This window comes from Giraffa tippelskirchi, chromosome 12 (genome assembly GCF_054371585.1).
Source record: "Giraffa tippelskirchi isolate mGirTip1 chromosome 12, T2T-mGirTip1v1.2.pri, whole genome shotgun sequence".
Taxonomy (NCBI): Eukaryota; Metazoa; Chordata; class Mammalia; order Artiodactyla; family Giraffidae; genus Giraffa; species Giraffa tippelskirchi.
Genome location: NC_137286.1, coordinates 147660095 through 147676822, shown reverse-complemented (window position 1 = coordinate 147676822; position 16728 = coordinate 147660095). Strand labels below are relative to the sequence as shown.

Genomic DNA, 16728 nt, shown 5'->3' with positions numbered 1-16728 from the left:
GGCCTTTTCTCAGAGGAAGGACCGAAGCGAAGGGAACATGCAGTTGTTGCAAACGAGAGGAGCTGAGACCAGGTTTGCAAACAGGCACGTGTGCAGCCCAGACGGGCCTTGGGGGTCAATGAGTCCCCTCAGGTCTCCGCCTCTGTGAGCCCGGCCCCGGTGGCGACTGGACATTCTTGGGGGGGGGACGCAGGCGAACGGGAGAGCTGAGGGCAGGGAAGGTGGTCTTGGAGATGCGGCTCAGGGGTGGTGCTCCTCTGGAACTCACATGGGCCCCGGCCATCCTTCCGCTTGCCCAGCTGTGTAGCTGCTTCTGGGTGTCGCTTCAGACAACACGTCTGGGAGACCATCGCCACCCTTGAGACCCTCAGCGAGCCCAAGGCGCTTCATCCAGAATGCCGATGTCACTGGGGGTCTGTCCTCTGCCTGTCCCAACAGAGCTGAGTCCTGGAGAGCAGAGGCCAGCCTGCACCTCTGTGCCCGCCAACCCGGCACAGTACAGCTGCTCATCAACATGGATAGAAAACAAGGTCCTACCGCATAGCACATGTTCAGTATCCTGTGATAAAGCATGAAGGAAAAGAATATTTATAAAGAACGCATATATATGTATAACTGAGTCACTTTATTGTACAGTAGAAGTTCACACAGCCTTGTCTCCAATACAAAGCAATTTAAAAAATAAAATACTCAAAAAAAAAGAAATTAACACAACGTTGTAAACCAGCTATATGCAGTCTGCTCAGTCAGTCATACCCAACTCTCTGCAACCCCGTGGATTGTAGCCCGCCAGGCTCCTCTGTCCACGGGCTTCAACAGGCAGGAGTACTGGAGCGGGTTGCCGTGCCATTTTCCGTAAATCAACTATACTTCAATTTAAAAAAAAAAGAAATACTTGAGATGAACAAGAGCCCGGGACCCATTCAGTAGGATGGGGGTGCTGAGCGCCAGCTCTCACTGCCCACAGCCCTCCAAGCTAAGCACCCAGTTCCTGGACCACAGGAAGTAGACCCCACACACCACGGTGGCTTTACTGTCTCTGTGCTTAAGCTAATCATTCCTACACACTTTTCCTGTTTTCTCTGAAATGCCTCTTGTCTTCCATAATCATATACATTTTGGAGCACTTCCTGTGCCTCTGTTCTATTGTTTGCTTGATTATAAAAAAGAGGCTGCCTTTTTTTAGACTGAGCTATGAATTAGTCTATTGCACTCAAGTTATGTAACAGGTTTCCTTTGAAACCGAATAGAAATTTTGCATTTTCATCCCCTTCCAAAATTTTATGACATAGCAAAAACGGGTTGCTTGGTTTAATTGATCCACAATATAGTTAATTCATTCAAGAAAAGTGCCCTAACTTTTCCTTTTATCACTCATGATTTCGTGAAAATGTCTTTTTTCTGTCAAACATGGATATGCTTAAGCTTCAGCCACTAAGGAAAGATGTTATACAAAAATATCTAATGACAATAGAAAAAACAGGCCTTACATATTAAATAAGAAAGTGTGTTAGAATTTCTATTACAATATGATCCCAAATGTGAAAAAGTTGGTAATCTTCTCTGGTTGGTAGGCTTATGAATGATTTTCATTTCCTTTTCTATGTTTCTCTGGATTGCTGTTTTCTGAGATGAACAGAAATCTCCTCGTATCAAGGGGGGAAATGTTATAAAAATCTTTAGCATTTTGGAAGCTTAAGCTCTGCATCTCCTTGACCATCTGAAGAGCGAGGAGCCCGTAATTCACAGGAAGACCAGACGACTCTCCAGAGGTGCTCAATCTTCACTGCTGCTCTAGGTTTACAGCAGGAGGGAGGTCATCAGTACTTAAGGTTAGGAAGGTGAATCTGGGAAAGACCGGAGTGCCCTGAACGAACAAGTCATCAGTGAGCAGGAGAGGCTGTGGACCCAGAAGCAGTGTCATTTCGGGGACTCACATATGCAGGGAGCTCTAAGAGAACAGCCCTCCAGGAAAATCACTGGGCGTGTCATGGAAGGTCACGCCTTCCACGGTGACTCTGTAGCAGCGCCCAGCGTTGCCCAAGGAAGCACAGCACCAAACCACGCTACGGCTGACCCGTAACATACGATGGCACAAGACTGAAGTGAGACAGACTCTCCCATCACGTCCACCAGCTCGAGATGCTTTTTTCAGAAATAACAACTCCACAAGGAGGAGAACATTTCCAAGTGTCTGCTCCATAAACCAAGCGTTTTACATATGGCTTTCTGTTTAATGTCTGGAAAATAAATAATATCCCCATTATACAGATGACAACACTGAGACCTGGGGAGTAATAGCCCCAGAGGGAGGAAGAGGCAGAATTATCGTCCACAGCTGCCCCCAGGTCCATCCAACCCTACACCTCCTCACCACCCTGCACCCCCTCAGCGACAAAATGTGGCGGCTGCACCCCCTTTCTAGAAAATGTTTGCTTTTTGGCCACATAGCACGGAGTGTGGGATCTCCGTTCCCTGACCAGAGCTCAAACCTGCACCCCCTGCATTGAGCACGGGGAGCCTTAACCACCGGACCAGCAGTGAAGTCCCAGCTGCACCATCGTGAACAAGCCTTGTCTCCTAGCGTCAGTTTCTGCCTGTAAAAGGAAGTGACTGAGTTAAATGGATTTTCATTTCTCTTCAGCCCTCGCATTTTATGCTTCTTGACTGATTTCACTCATATGCTAGATGACGGCTTAATACAGGTTTTAGTGAAACGCTGCACTCCTTTCGGCATTAACTGCAACCAGTCCCACGAGCAAAGCACAGCAAAGTCAAGTCAGGTCACAGGTTCAGATGACAGAGGATTCCAGAAAGGCCGCCACCAGAACTGCATTTCCAGAGGCCCAGGCTTCCTTCCCTGAGCAAGAGCAGGACGCCGGTGAGACCGGAACATTGCCTGCAGTGGGAAAGTGAGTTTCTGAGTGGCACACTTAACTAAGCTTTTACAGCATGATCGCGCTCTCCTTCCAAGAGTCACACGATATGTACCGTTGAGGATACACAAGTTAACTTTTCATCTTGTTGGAATTCTAATTTCCTCAGTCTTTAAAACAAGACCCCAAAATGGCAAACGGAACCCCTCCCTCCTTCCCTCGGAGACTGAACTAGGATTGAAATAAACATGTCCGTCACACATGAGCATGAGAAGAAATATTTTCAGTGCCTCCTAAGGGTCTGGGCTTGAGAGGCGGCTAGACAAAGAGAGGATGAACAGACTAGCGCTTTAGACAATGAGTCAGGCAGCCGTGGTGGCTCTTCTCCGGTTCAGGCAGCACTTGGACTAAGGTTTGTCTGCTTGTGATCTTTATCTAGAATTCTCTGTGTTTTTTATCCAGTGCTCAAAATGGGAAATTAAGTTCATAATTTTTATGAATGTGTTTGTAAAGGCATAGTTATTATTTTTTGAAGTTTAAGAGTTGCATGTGTATTTATTGGGGTATGATCGACATACATTACATTTACATTTCTTTTTTAATTTTCTTTTTTTAATTAATTAGTCTATTTTAATTGGAGATAATTACTTTACAATACTGCGGTGGTTTTTGCCATACATCGACATGAATCAGCCACGGTTATACAAGTGTCCCCTCATCCTGAAACCCCCTCCCACCTCCCTCCCCACCCCATCCCTCTGGGTTGTCCCAGAGCATGAGCTTGCACTGGCCATCTATTTTACATATGGTAATATCCATTTCAATGCTATTCTCTCAAATCGTCCCACCCTTGTCTTCTCCCACATAGTCCAAAAGTCTTAACTAATGACTGAGGACTGTTGGGACATAGAGGTTATTTGGGTTTTTTGGATAAAGGAACCTGTCTGCCAATGCAGGAGATGTAAGAGACGAGGGTTAGATGCCTGGGTTGGGGAGATCCCCTGGAGGAGGGCATGGCAACCCACTCCAGAATTCTTGCCTGGGGAATCCCACGGACAGAGGAGCCCGGCGGGCTACAGGCCATGGGGTTACAAAGAGTCGGACATGACTGAGCGGACAGGCATGTGGAGGGGTGTCTAAACTTCCTCTGTGTTCAAGGGCACACAGGCTACACCTGGTGGCTGGAGCCACCAGACTCGGCCTGTGGACAAGGACGTCTCGGTATCTGGGCTCAGGGGGGCGGGGAGGTCGTCTGGGATCCAGGTCTGCCGTCAGGCAGCCGACGGGTTTTTGCTGGTTCTGCCCCGCGTTTGAAGTCATGTGACCACAGACACGTTACTTACCTTCTGAGCCTCCGAGTCTGGGAAGGCGGTTGAGTAACCCTGCTTCTTTGTGAGATGGCGGAGAGGCTGGCAGCAGACAGCCCAGGTGACCGGCCAGCTGAGGGATGGGCACAGGCCAGGAGTCCACTGAAGGCTGACATCAATGGGGAGAAAGAGGGCGTGGGGTGGAGTGTCCTCTCCAGGGAATCCCGGAGGGGCTGGAGAGGGGCGAGGCGGGCCCTGACCAGGGAAGGCCACGCTGCTCGGAGGAAGCCCAGGGGTGGGTGTCAGTCACAGGGCTCTCCTTCCCTCCTGAGACTGGCGGGTAACACGGTGTTTTCTTTCTTTTTTTTTAAGCATCAGGCATTGGACGACTCCACCAACCACTCACCATCACCTCGAAAGTAACTCTCACTTGCATTTTCTCCGGGGCGCTGTTCTTGGTTCTTGTGTTTGCAGGAAACGTGAGTTCACAGACACGTATCTCCACTTGCCACGGGTCCCGGGTGCCATCTCTGCACTGGTCTGCCCCAGCGGCCCCTGCAGGCTGGAGAAGCTCGACGGCTGAGCCGACACCATCAGCCAGAAAGGCCTGGGGCTGTGGCCGGGGCAAACGGGTGACCTGCAGAGGCCAGGGGGCTGGCTGACCGGAAATGATGCAGCAGGGCAGGGCAGGGAGCGGCCCTGGGGGGTGGCGCGCTCCGGTGCCGAGGTGGGGGCCTGGGGAGCCCCACGACACCCTCAGTGGGTTACACTGTCCTTGCTTTTCTCCCAGATTCGGTCATGGTCTGCCCTGGCTGGATGGCTAGTCCTGGATGGACAGCATGCGACTGAATAATTCTTTCATTTAGAAGTATGAAATCGCACCATGTACTACCAAAAACACTCACTTTAATTTGAGGGAGGAAAAAGATAATTTCCATCGTTCATGGGCTCAGAGTGGAACGGAACGCAAGACGGAACCCACCGAATGGTTTTCATCGGCTTAGAAAGTGGACGCTATGAATTTTGGTAAAGATATATGATCTTGCAATGCTAGTAAGTCAGGTTTGCAAAATTCACTTTTAACAGATGCTGATTAATCTGTAGGCAGCCATAAAATAAGAAGTTATAAGTTTTAAAAGTTAATTGTTTTATAGCATCCAAAGCTGTCGCCCATTAATACTATTTCTTTCTGCAGACCAGCAAAAGCACAGATGGAAAGTGTTTTTTTTCCTGACCAGTTATACCATCATTTTACTTGCAATGAAAGAGCATGTCTGAATCAAAGGCTTACCGGGCGAAATAAAGCTTTCCTATGGGTACTCTTTAGGATGGTTCCATCACTGATTGTCCTGGCTCTTAATATTTCCCCACTGGTTTCAGTCACCGGTGAGTGTGTTATTTAGAATCTGATGAATTACAAGAGTTTTCAAAGTAAGAATAATTACATGATCCTTGTCTAGGGAGTGTGCCAGGGTTTTAATCTTATAATGGCAAAGATAAAATTTTAACCTTACGTATGCCTGAGGTTCTATTAAACTATAACATCCAGAGCAATTTGGATTAAACTGCCCTTCACTGTGTTGTCCTCAGGAGACTGTTGTGCTTCTGATGCTAATGGGAAAAAAAAAGTGTGGGTTTTGAAATAAATTGCCCACAAAACATAGTTAAAAAAATTCCCTTTCAATGGTGAGGCAGAGGGTTGGTGTCGATTGAACCAACAGATGAGCAAATAAAGCTGCAAGGGGAACTGCAAGTTGTTGTATCATTTCAGATCTGTTTTTAAAAGAAAGCTACAGACAATGGGGTGCACAGTGTCGCTGGGTGGGGTGACAAGGCAGAGACAGAACAGAGCGTGAGCCCTGTCGTGGAGGAGAGGAGTCGCGGAGAGTAAGTCATATCACCCGCGAAGCTGTTTGTTACTTTTACAGGAAAACAGTGATGTTTCCTTATCCATCAACCATGCTGTTTCTGCATTCCACTGGGGGTCAATGGGGGGATTTTCCAAAAAAAGCAAGTCTTGGATACTTCTTGTCTGTTGATCCAAGCAATTCATATCGTGTTTCCAATAGTTTGCATCTCAGTGTTTATGGATGGATGTCCAGCCACCCACCCCCTTGTGAGAAGGAACTGGAACCCTGCTTGACAGGTCTGAGGTCTGGAGGAAAGGGGCAGGACTGGGCCCCCATCTCAGCAGAAATCCCTCCAGAAATCAGGGCCAGCACGTGAGAGACGGAGAGGGAGGAGCAGCAAGCAGCAGGACCTACTGGGAAGACGTTTAAAATCATAGGGCGTCTCAGTATTCCAGGCGTGAGCCCTGCCTTGGGGCAAAGCAGATTCATAGGATCATAAAGAGACCAGCTGATTTGCTGACTTTCAAAGTATTTCTTATCGACAGGTCCTGTTCTCAAACGTCTTCTTAGTCAAGTCTCTAATACTGCAACGCGTGCTCATTGGCTCAGTCGTGGCTGACTCTTTGCGATCCCAGGGACTGCAGCCTGCCAGGCTCCTCTGTCCATGGGATTCTCCAGGCAGGAATCCTGGAGTGGGTTGCCATCTCCCACTTCTGGGGATCTTCCCAACTCAGGGGTTGAACTCATGTCTCTTGCATCTCCTGTCTTGACAGATGGGTTTTTTCCCACTGCACCACCTGGAAAGCCCATAAAATAACATTAGGAAAAGGGCTGCAAAATAAATAGTAAAAAAATACAGGAGGATCTGCTCTAGAGAAAGCAGGGGCCCAGAGAGGTGCATTCTAGATGGTTGTAGGTGGTTCTAAATCAAAACAGCGTACTTCAAAAGCAAGGGAATTGCTGACTCTGGCTGTTCAGCGTTCAGCTCAGTGGAAGCAGAAATGCTGCCAGAACCCAGGTCCTTTGAAACACAGTGGGACGATGTTCAGTCCAGCGCACAGTGTGTCCATGGGAAATATATTTCAGTAGGAAGTACATTGTTTAAGAAGCAGTAAGTAAGTAAAGTCGCTCAGTCGTGTCCGACTCTTTGCCACCCCATGGACTGTAGCCTACCAGGCTCCTCTGTCCATGGGATTTTCCAGCCAAGAGTACTGGAGTGGGTTGCCATTGCCTTCTCCATTAAGAAGCAGAGGGATCTACATTTCAGTGTACAAGACTTTCCATTAAATGGTTGAGTGAATATACCAGGTGTGAAAGGGGTCACCTTTTCTTGTCTGGACAATTATTGTCATGAGGGGAAAATTCATTTAGTGACACTGACAAAGAGGTGGCTGTTAACATGTAGACAACCGTCCGCACACGTTGGTCTTGTTTTTCACGTCAGCGCACTCGTGTTTCAGGGCATGGAGACCCCAAACATGCGTCACTAACCAGTCTGCTCTCTCCGCCCATCACCTGGAATCTTCTCCGAATCAAGGTGCTGTTATCCACGTAACAGTCTTCCCACTCTCTCCCTCTCAAGGTAACACTGCTGTCAGTCCAAAAGAGCCTGCTCTAGGCTCTTCCCTCGCTCTTACAGGGTGAGTACCAAGGATGTGTTAAATCACGGGGCCGTGGCTTGTCAGAAGCAGGTGTCCCAGCCGTATAAAAACTATCGTATCCGTGAAGACGAGCAGTCTCCAGGCGCTCTCTTCGTCTCTGCCCCGCATCTCTGTTCCTGGCACCGCCCTCCATGTGATGGGAACGAGCAGCCGTGGAGCTCTTCCTGGAGGGAACAGTCCCGCTCGAGGATCTGCAGGGATGGAGAACCAGCACCCGTGCCCTGCAGCAATGCCCGTCTCCCGGTCCTGGGAGTGCAGCCTGGCTGTGTGACGTCTCACCCTAGAGGACACCGGCCTGTGGGGCTCAGAGGCCTCCCCGCATCGTGTGTGTAACTACTTGTTATTTAAAGTCAAAAAGAGAGGCCGGGAAACCTTTCCTAGTTGGGACACGCCCCTTCCCCCATCTTTCGGGATACCCCACCTCCACAGCCCAGGTTGGCTGGCTGGAGATCTGGGGGTGAAGAGGGTGGAGCCTGGAGAAGCCAGGAGGCCCAGCCCCTTCTCCCCCTTCTCCGGGTTCAGAGCCAGGCTGTCCCCGCACACCAGCCCGAGGACCAGGGTGTCCACAGTTTTAAGGCATCTTTGCTGTTTTTCATTTAGTATCGGTGTCCACGTTCCCATACGACAGCGCTCTTGAGATGGGTGTATTTATTACCTTAGATGACAAACTCAGATTTTCAAGCACATGGCTTTTTAGGTACTTTTCTGTGTCTCACGCAAACGCCCGTGGTGATAACAGAGCTGATCAGAGGATGCTCTCTGGGCTCCCGGGGGCTGTGGGCTGGAGTCCAGCACAGTCCTCCTGGTCCATCTGATTGGAGGTGAGGAAATCTAGGTACTTTCCCCCACCGGCACTAAAGTCCTGGGTAAAATGAGTAATATCACAGGACACTGGGAAAACCCAACAAGAAATTTTCAAGTGTTTTCCCAAGCATTACTCCTCTGAAAAGCATTTATGTCCCATCACCACGTTTATTATAAGATGTATGCCTGTGTGGCATAAACTGTATATAAGGAACTTTTCCCTCTGAGATATGCAAAGTGTAAATCTGAAACAATGGAGCAGAAATAAAGCATCTTCACTAGAGGAATGAAGATACTGCATTTTTGACATGTTGGCATAGTCACTGTTAATTTCTTTTTTAAAAAAAAATTATTTTAGGACTTTTCTAGTGGTCTAGAAGTTAACAATCTACCTGCCAATGCAGGAGACACAGGTTTGATCCCTGCTCTGGGAAGATTCCACAGCCACCGGGCAAGTAAGTCCGTGCACCCCAACTACTGATGCCCGTGCTCTGCAACAAGGGGAGCCACTAAGTGAGAAGCCTGAGCGCCACAACTAGGGAGGAGGCCCTGCTCTCTGCAGCTAGAGAAAGCCCCCGAGCAGTGATGAAGGCCCAGAGAAGCCAAAAATAAAAAATTAAATTAAAAAAATTATTGTATTGAGGCGTAGTTTATTTACAACGTTGTGTTAATTTCTGCTATACAGTAAAGACACTCAGTTACACATAAACCTACATACTTCTTCCTATGCTTTTTCCATTACGGTTTATCACAGGATATTGAGCATAGTTTCCTGTGTTATAAGTAAGATCTTGCTGTTTATTCATCTTTAATAGTGTACATTAGTTAGTTAGTTAGTTAGTTCAGTCACTTAGTCGTGTCCAACTCTTTGCAATCCCATGGACTGCAGCATGCCAGGCCTCCCTGTCCATCGCCAACTTCCAGAGTTTACTCAAACTCATGTCCATTGAGTCAGTGATGCCATCCAACCATCTCATCCTCTGTCGTTCCCTTCTCCTCCTGCCTTCAATCTTTCCCAGCATCAGGGTCTGACGTTGTTTTTTCAAATAAGTCACTTCTTCGCATCAGGTGGCCAAAGTATTAGAGTTTCAGCTTCAGCATCAGTCCTTCCAATGAATATTCAGGATTGATTTTCTTTAGGATGGACTGGTTGGATCTCCTTGCTGTCCAAGGGACTCTCAAGAGTCTTCTCCAACACCACAGTTCAAAAGGATCAATTCTGCAGCGCTCAGCTTTCTTCATAGTCCAACTCTCACATCCATACATGACTACTGGGAAAACCATAGCTTTGACTAGACAGCCTTTGTTGGCAAAGTTATGTCTCTGCTTTTTAATATGCTGTCTAGGTTGGTCATAACTTTTCTTCCAAGGAGTAAGCGTCTTTTAATTTCATGGCTGCAGTCACCATCTGCAGTGATTTTGGAGCCCTCCCCAAAATAAAGTCTCTCACTGGTTCCACTGTTTCCCCATCTATTTGCCAAGAAGTGAGGGGACCAGATGCCATGATCTTAGTTTTCTGAATGTTGAGTTTTAAGCCAACTTTTTCACTCTTCTCTTTCACTTTCATCAAGGGGCTCTTTAGTTCTTCTTCACTTTCTGCCATAAAGGTGGTGTCATCTGCATATCTGAGGTTATTGATATTTCTCCTGGCAATCTTGATTCCAGCTTGTGCTTCCTCCAGCCCAGCATTTCTCACGATGTACTCTGCATATAAGTTAAATAAGCAGGGTGACAATATACAGCCTTGAAGTACTCCTTTCCCTATTTGGAACCAATCTGTTGTTCCATGTCCAGTTCTAACTGTTGCTTCTTGACCTGCATACAAATTTCTCAAGGGGCAGGTCAGGTGGTCTGATATTCCCATCTCTTTAAGAATTTTCCTAGTTTGTTGTGGTCCACACAGTCAAAGGCTTTGGCATAGCTAAGGTGGGGGATGTGGGGGGAGGATGGATTGAAATATTACACTGACTAATCCCAAACTTCCCATCCAGCCCTCCCCCACACACCCCCTACCTTGGCAACCACAAGTCTGTTCTTTATGTCTGTGAGTCTGTTTCTGATTTGTAGACAGGTTCATCTGTGTCATATTTTGCCACTATTAATTTCTTATTGTGTCATTACTTTAATGACTGTCAGATCTGCTATTAAAAAAGGTTCAGTTGTTAAAAAAATTTTGGAAAACAGTATTTAATAATTCTTAAATGCTGACTGCAAATGAAGCATGTGAAAAATTTTCTCAGGGGTTTAAGTAAATTATTACTAAAGAATTGAAAGTAAAAGGAAATAACTAATCCTGGTCTTTGAAGTCCATTTGGAATTTAATTGACCATTAGGCCACCAACTATCTTGGCACATGACCATTTAATAATGAGAAACTCAACCTTACATTAGGAATGAGAGTAGCATAATTCATCAAAAGCCACACACCATTTGCATTGCTTTCGGTGGAGATTTTGGGGGAAAAGTGCAGAACACACAGTTTTAAGTGATTTATGAGCTTTTTAGTAGCGTTATAGCCATTGAGTTCTGGCAGTAATGAGACTGTTTGTTGACAAGTTTTGTTTGACTTGGGCTGTGATGGCTCCTAGTCTGCTGCCTTAGAAGCTGAGGGTGAAGTTAATGAAGGCATGGAGGCAGTACTTTCTGAAAAACCTTAGTGATGCTGATAAAAAAAATCTTCAGGGTTCCCACCAGGCTGAGACAATACTACCGCCTTATGAGTGAGTGAGAGTCGCTCAGTTGTGCCCAACTCCTTGTGATCCCATGGACTATACAGTCCATGGAATTCTCCAGGCCAGAACACTGGAGTGGGTGGCTTTTCCTTTCTCTATGAGATCTTCCCAACCCAGGGATCGAACCCAGGTCTCCCACACTGCAGGCGGATTCTTTACCAGTTGAGCTAATTGAGCTACAAGGGAAACCCAGGAAAACTGCCTTATATTCAAACAAAATCAAGTTGGGAAATTGTATTGCTATTCTGACAAATTTCGTTCAACTCATATGGACCCTGTTATCAAGATATCAACTTAACAGTTAATTATCAGGCTTGAACAAGTATTACTCTCATGTTAGCACTGTGATATACGTATAACCTGGAGAAGGAAACAGCAACCCTCCCGTATGCTTGCCTGGAGAATCCCATGGACAGAGGAGCCTGGCGGGCTACAGTCCATGGGGTCGCAAAGAGTTGGACATGACTGAGCAACTAACACACATATGTATAACCAAGAAATATGACCAACACCATTTTTGCAAATTTTGATCTGAAAATGGACATAACCTTGGTTCCGCCGTTGGGCTCTCCATGCTTAGGACACTGGATAGATCCTCACCAGCTTCTCTGTCCTGAGAGGTGGAACCAGAAGCCTCAAAGGAAGGATTCTGTCTTCCCTTTGCGTGAGCTCTGCTGCCCTGAGAATAGCATTCTGCCTCTCTGGACTGTAGGTCTCTGCCCTTGATTCTAGAAGGTCATGGAGCATTGTGACTTTCAAGCTTTGTGCAGATGAGGACCATTCATGTAACATTAAAATCTCCAGCAACCACCATACAAAGAGCAGGATTTCCTTCCTTCTCCACCGATGAAAAGAAACAAATAAAATACATGCATTTATTTAACTCCAGTCTATAAAATCATTAGAGCTTTGACTCTTAGCTAGTAAGCGTTGTGCTAATTACATACTTGACATTATAAGTGTACCTTATTAGTGTACTGATTCTACAGCTGAAGACATTGAGACCTTGAGAGATTAATTAACTTGTTCAGGATCACAGAGCTGGAAAGATGTGGATTATCGAACCTCCAAAATTTACCCTAGACCCTAAACGCTATGTTCCAGACCTCGTGTGTGGCACAGACAGAAATGCCTATCGTAGGCTTCAGTGACACGTGAGTCTAAGGAAATTCTTCCTCGCCAGTCCCTGGGGCATCAGATAAGACGACTACACCTGTTTATTCATCCATAAGCACTGACATGGGCTTCCTAGGTGGTGCTAGAGATAAAGAGCCTTTCTGCCAATTCAGGAGACGTAAGAGACGTGGGTTTGATCCCTGGGTAGGGAAGATCCCCTGGATGAGGGCATGGCAACTCACTCCAGCATTCTTGCCTGGAGAATCCCATGGACAGAGGAGCCTGGAGGACTGCAGTCCATGGGGTCGAAAGAATCCAACATGACTGAAGCAACTGAGCACATTGGCTTACTCAGAAGCAGTGATGGGCTCTGGATGGATGCAGAGGGTAACAGATACATAATCAGTTGTGTTGGCAATCCCATCACTGGCTAATAATGGGTTTATTTTGATTCCCATGACTGTGGGATGCCTCAGATTAGAAATGTGGGAGGCATGTACGCTTTTGGAGAAGCTGACTTCAGATGAATAAACAAAAAGATAACTCGAAACTTCTTCACATGGACACCACTGTATTAATTATCAAATGGTATAAATGCCTACATTTAAGGAGGTTTCCAGGGTAAACAACAGGTAGGCAACATTCCCTGCCCAGATTTTCAGGTACGGCTCAACTGTCTGTGAGTATACTGTTACATAGTTGAGCACCTCTGAAATAATTTTGACTGTCTCTGCTAGAAGAACCTGATTTTCCACTGTGAACACTGGGCAGGTATAACTGAACACTGATTTTGAACTTACATCCAGTGGACACCAACTGACCTCTGATAATGTTTATGTCATGAACCCAACTCCATCGCTGCATCCAAACCAGAGTCCTTAAGCAGCTTTTTGCTGGATTAATCTCAGGTGGGATTCAGTAAGACTCTTTTACCTGTAGGACTCATTTATTGGGGTGCAGGGTGGAGGTCCCAACAGTTCCACACACAAGTTAATCAAGGGCACATCTTTTATCTCACTGTTACATGAGGTCGGCATTTTGTCTAATCGAGCAGCATCTTTCTAATGCCGCACTCCATATCCATACGTGTGTATTCATAGGGTGTTCTAGCTGAAATGTACATTCCAAGGTGTTATCTCAGTGACTGATGTTAAATTGTCCCTAATTGGAACATCATTGTTATTGTTTAGTTGCCAAGTTGTATCCAACTGTTTAGCAACCCCATGGACTGTAGCCCGCCAGGCTCCTCTGTCCATGGGATTTCCCAGGCAAGAATATTGGAATGGGTTGCCATTTTCTTCTCCAGGGGATCTTCCCAACTCAGGGATCAGATCCACATCTCCTGTATTGGCAGGTGGATTCTTTACCATTTACCAGGGAAGCACCCCCTCACAACAATTTGCAATATCTCAGTGTATTTATATAAATCCCATCACGAAAGTTATTTGAATGTGGTTTAAAAGAAATCTTCATTCCTAATTAATTTTTAACCACATCCTTTATTTATTAACTTGAATCTTTACTTCAAATAATCAGCAAGAAAAAACATTTCCCTACAGGAATCCACTGATGCTGGAGCGATCTTCATGTGAGACCACTTTGCAGATGCCAACTGTTCTCCTTTTTCCAAATTCCATTTGCTGTTTGAAGTTTGACTAGCAAGTATTTACCAGCAATTCATATTTTTAAAGGAGTAGCAGAAATTTTCTTAACAATGTTTTGAATAAGCAGGAATATTGTCTCAAAGATACTTAGATTGAAAAATAAATAAATTCTTCAAGAAAGTGTCCCAAGATGCAGAAATATGTGATGCATTCTCAGTAAGTGCCAAAAACAGGACACGCTGTGTCGGCTTCACTAATTGAAGTAAAAACAACAACAAAAACCCCTCCACCTTACGTGTTGTTTTCAGTCACAAGAAAGAGTATCTCAAAAAAAATTTTATTGACGTATAGTTGCCGCACAACAGTGTATGTCACAGGAGAAACAATGTGGTGATTCACAATTTTTAAATGTTACACACCATTTATAGTTATTACAAAATACTGATTTATGCTCCCTAGGTTGTACAATCTATCTTGGTAGCTTATTTTATCCCGAAAGTTCACCTACCCCTGTATTGCTCGTCCCCTTTCTAAACATAAAGAGTGCTTTTGAAACTTTTCAGTAGCCTGACATTTCCCTACAAATTCTCTGAACAAAAATCTATCAGTTCTTTTACTTTTGGCCAAAATAATATAGTCCAGCTCGGCCTCTCAACATTTGTTTTATATTAATATTTTACTGGCATTTTAGTTGCTGTACCTAATCTGTGGCTCATCAGATCATTTTGAACAAAAATTGAAACCAGTCATTTTTTTTTTTCCAAGGGGGCATATCCTCCAAAATATTTGACAGACTCAAGAAAAAGAATGTTTGGAAGGAGGCGTCCTCAAGTAATGAAGATCGACCAGGTTTCGGACAATGAGCACATCAGTGAACATGCCAGGTGTGGACTTTAGACTCTAATGGAAGGAAACGCTGTACAAACAGTAGAAATTATAAATAAACATATTCTTTGCAAGTTACATAGAAAACTTTGTTATGAAAAACACAGTAGGAGAGGGGAGAGAGAGCTGGGTGTCACGTGGGTGATGTCTTGATGCCGATGGGAGATCGTCCAGGGCAAACTCATGGCACCATGTGCTGGGGCTCCTCGCCTGCATCGGAAAGAACTTGACACTTTTTCACCCAGAATGAAACAGGGAGCCAAGTATTGCCTGAGAGAAAGCCCGCTGTGCAGAGGGAATGGAGAGACACAGCTGTCCTTTCTGGGTTAAATCAAGTCCCCCAAAGAGACACCAAAGCCCTAACCCCCTACAAACTGACAGACCACAATGATACAGCCATAAGTTGTACTGCTCACAAAATCCAGGCTTTGGGTTTACAGAGGTTGTTATTGTTATTTAGTCCCTAAGTCATATTCACTCTGCTACTCCATGGACTGTAGCCCGCCAGGGTCCATGGGATTTCCCAGGCAAGAATACTGAAATGCGTTGCTACTTCCTTCTCCAGGAGATCTTCCTGACTCAGGAATTGAACCCGACTTTCTTGCATTGGCGGGTGGATTCTTTACCACTGAGGCACCAGAGAAGCCCTTTAAACATGGTGCGTGCTTGCTTACTTGCTAAGTCACTACAGTCGTGTCCCACTGTTTGCGACTCCATGTGAGCCCTCCAGGCTCCTCTGTCCATGGGATTCTCCAGGCAAGAATACTGGAGTGGGTTGCCATTTCCTCTCCAGGGGATCTTCCCGACCCAGGGATTGAATCTGCCTCTCTGGTGTCTCCTGCATGGGCAGGCGGGTTCTTTACCACTAGTGCCACCTGAGAAGCCCTTAAACGTGGTAGAAGAGTGTAATTTTTTAGACTAGAAAGGTGCCTCAGCAAGTATCTAATCCAGGCACCTGCATGTGTTTAGATGGGAAGTATTACTACTTAGGGTAAGTGTGTTACCTGTAACCGCATAGCTATAAATTGCAGGAACAGAAGCAGAATTCAGAGGGTCAGCTAGTCCAGTGTTGCCGCCACAACTGCAACTCACGGCTTTCATGCCCGTCAGTGCCGGCATGCCGGAAACGACTTTAAAGTGCATTTCTCTTGATGTGTCTGTTAATGGTTATTTAGAACAGCTTACTTAACACTTTTTAAGAATCAAACAATATTAGAAAAAAAGTAACTGTATTATTGTATTTATGTTCTTTTTTCACCCATTTGCTTTTTCCACTAAATTGCAGCATTAAAAAAAAAAACCCTACAGTTATTATTGTGCCGTTTAGCAGACATAGTCACTTGGAGATTACTTGGAGGGAGACGGGCAGCCTGTGTAGCAATTTGCATTGAAATGTATGCTAGACGCTGGGTGATAATCTACAGACAGTGCATCTCCTTGTATTCTCTGCTCGTCATACACTGAAAGGAAATATTAGCCACGTGTGGGAGAACCTACACCATGGGCCCGCGAATGCCCGATCCTGTGTCTCACTCGCTGCGCGGGTGGAGTGGGTGGAGTTTCCAGCACGGCTGCCCGTGTCTGTTCTCGGCCTTCAGTTCGCTGTTCTCCTCGCTTTTGTGGTCTGTTTTCTCACGATTGCTCCTGCGGCACCTCTGCTGGCCCCTAACTCTCCAGTTCCTTATGCTGTGGGTCCTGACACTTCTCTTTCCACTAAGAACATTCTCCTCCATCCCACGTGACTCTGGCTGGGTGGTTACCTCTGGGACCCCTGTCCTCACACACCAAATGGGCCCCTGGCCGAGCCTGGCAATCCTGGTGTCCCGTTTGCCCTTCTCAGCAGTAGATTCAAGGCATAGAGACCAGGTAGGACCAGCTGGAGTCCTTCTGTGA

General features: G+C 46.0%; 1 long non-coding RNA gene across 1 annotated transcript in view; it reads right to left on the bottom strand.

Annotated features, from left to right (window-relative positions):
* Positions 1-608: 608 nt before the first annotated feature.
* Positions 609-16728, bottom strand: part of LOC145528404 (uncharacterized) — a 36005-nt gene continuing 19885 nt past the window's right edge. The window contains exons 2-3 of the long non-coding RNA XR_014070381.1: positions 4220-6830; positions 609-2899 (exon numbers count right to left, since the gene is read on the bottom strand). This is a non-coding gene — a long non-coding RNA (uncharacterized LOC145528404). The remainder of the gene's footprint in view (positions 2900-4219; positions 6831-16728) is intronic.